The 2,236-nt window shown below is 45.7% G+C and overlaps 1 protein-coding gene across 1 annotated transcript in view; it reads right to left on the bottom strand.

Annotated features, from left to right (window-relative positions):
* Positions 1-390, bottom strand: part of LOC129817192 (GDNF-inducible zinc finger protein 1-like) — a 9,347-nt gene extending 8,957 nt beyond the window's left edge. Inside the window, exon 1 of the mRNA XM_055872187.1 lies at positions 182-390. The gene's annotated coding sequence lies outside the window, so the exon portion shown is untranslated. The remainder of the gene's footprint in view (positions 1-181) is intronic.
* Positions 391-2,236: the final 1,846 nt, after the last annotated feature.

The following is a 2,236-nucleotide window of genomic DNA, read 5'->3' as shown; positions in this document are numbered from 1 at the left end:
CTTTTTGTTATGAAGTCCTTCAGCAGATGTTGACAAATAGCAAGTGTTTCCTGGTTTGATGTGAGTATAAACACAGCAGCAGGTGGTGTCACCCCCTTACACTTCCCCAGCATGCAGTTCTACAATCTGAGTGGGACACAACCATCAGCACATTCCTAGAGAGTTAAAACTTAATGAGTACCTCTCCCTCCGTTCTTCCCTCTTCCTTCCTTCCTTCCTCCCGACCTCACATCCTCTCCCTCTCTTCTGTAGATCACATAACTCGTCTGTCTCCTGGCCTCCTCCACTTGGGCCTCTGTGATCACACACACACCCTTCCCCATTGTGGGTTGTGGGGCTTCCTCCTGGCGTTGGCTTCATGGGGCAGCAGGAATTTCATGGCTGGTTAGAGACCAGAGTTCTGGAAGCTGGCCAGCTGCTCTACGCAGACTCAACCTCTCTCTCTCTCTCTCTCTCTCTCTCTCTCTCTCTCTCTCTCTCTCTCTCTCTCTCTCTCTCTCTCTCTCTCTCTCTCTCTCTCTCTCTCTCTCTCTCTCTCTCTCTCTCTCTCTCTCTCTCTCTCTCTCTCTCTCTCTCTCTCTCTCTCTCGCTCTCTCTCTCTCTCTCTTTTTGTCTACTGGAAGTAGGGGTGCTGAGGGTGCTGCAGCACCCCCAGAAAATTCTGAATTGAAAAAATATATATAACTACATTTTATTTTTTCACAAAAGTAGTACACTTGACTTTTACTAGCCCTGTATTAGCGGACCGATATAGCCGTCTGTAGTGCGGGCAATTTTTGTTCCCCCTCCACTCCCAAACATCTCTACGGCTCTCTATTTCCCTCTAGACTCACCCTCCTCCCTCTTTCTTTTCCTCTCTCTCTCTCTCTCTCTCTCTCTCTCTCTCTCTCTCTCTCTCTCTCTCTCTCTCTCTCTCCCTCTCTCTCTCTCTCTCTCTCTCTCTCTCTCTCACTCTCTCCTAACTTCTCCACATCAGCCCCAGAGTTATCCTCTTTCTTACCCCATTCTTTTCCTCCCTCTTCCCGCTCTCCTTCCCTGCACACAAAGTCAGAAATATCTTGTGGTTTAGGTTTGATCCCTCCGGATATGCCTTCACACACACACACACACACACACACACACACACACACACACACACACACACACACACACACACACACACACACACACACACACACACATATATATATTTATATTTACACATTTTATATATTTATATATTGTATATACACACACACACACACTTGTAAAACCATCCTTTCTCTCCAAAGGTTCCCAGTATCACCAGGGCCCAATTTTTTACTTGAATTTGGAATCGAATCTTGAGTTTCATAACTCCTGTGTGGCAGATTCACACAGAGGGGTGTTGCGGGCTCTGGTTAACCCCGCTGTTCGGTTCACCCATCCTAGAGTTGCATAACGTGGCAACAGTCCAACTCTTGTATAACCAGCCGAGTGAATTAACAGTGGTTCTCTGGTCATCCTTTCATCCGTTCTCTGGGTTATTGACAAAAAAGAAAAGACTCGCCCTGAACAAAAATAATCCCAAATTGTCTTTTGGCAACACTAGACTGCACCGCTCCATTCTGCTTGTTGACACAACAGCTCAGATAGACTGGCTTTCAAATACACAACCGCTTCTCAAATAAACAGTCACATTAGAGGCAGAAAATGTGCAGCAATTGTTCCAACCAATTAATTCTGCCATGTTTCTTTCACCTATCCATAGCAATCGGATTTGGAAAGGTGAGTGAACAAGGCAGAGGAAACACAAACTACCTGTGTATAGCTGCATTTTATTTTATAGCATTCATTGCCTATAAGGGTCCTTGTTCCTGAGTTTGGCTGACTAAGGGAATAAAGAAGCCATATCCACTGGGCACACACTGGTTGAATCAACCTTGTTTCCATGTCATTTCAATGAAATTACATTGAACCAATGTGGAATAGACATTGAATTGACGTCAGTGCCCAGTGGCTAGGGAAGGGGACCATGTTTTGGAATGAAACACAGCCCATGCAGGTATCTCCCTGTGTGTGAACAGAGGAAGCCAGTATTTACAGTTCCATGTTTTTTAACCCTGAGGCAGCTTGAGGACAGAGAGCTAACCTACAGTACATTCCTTTCTACTCGGCTGATCACAGCTAAAACCTTCTAATACTGGAGAAACAAGACCATTTCCCCCTCCGGCGCCATCTTGGATGAGCTGTCCGATTAAGCCTGTTATGCCTTGAT

Source organism: Salvelinus fontinalis, chromosome 20 (assembly GCF_029448725.1).
Source record: "Salvelinus fontinalis isolate EN_2023a chromosome 20, ASM2944872v1, whole genome shotgun sequence".
In the NCBI taxonomy this organism is placed as follows: domain Eukaryota; kingdom Metazoa; phylum Chordata; class Actinopteri; order Salmoniformes; family Salmonidae; genus Salvelinus; species Salvelinus fontinalis.
This window is presented reverse-complemented; position numbering and strand designations above follow the sequence as displayed.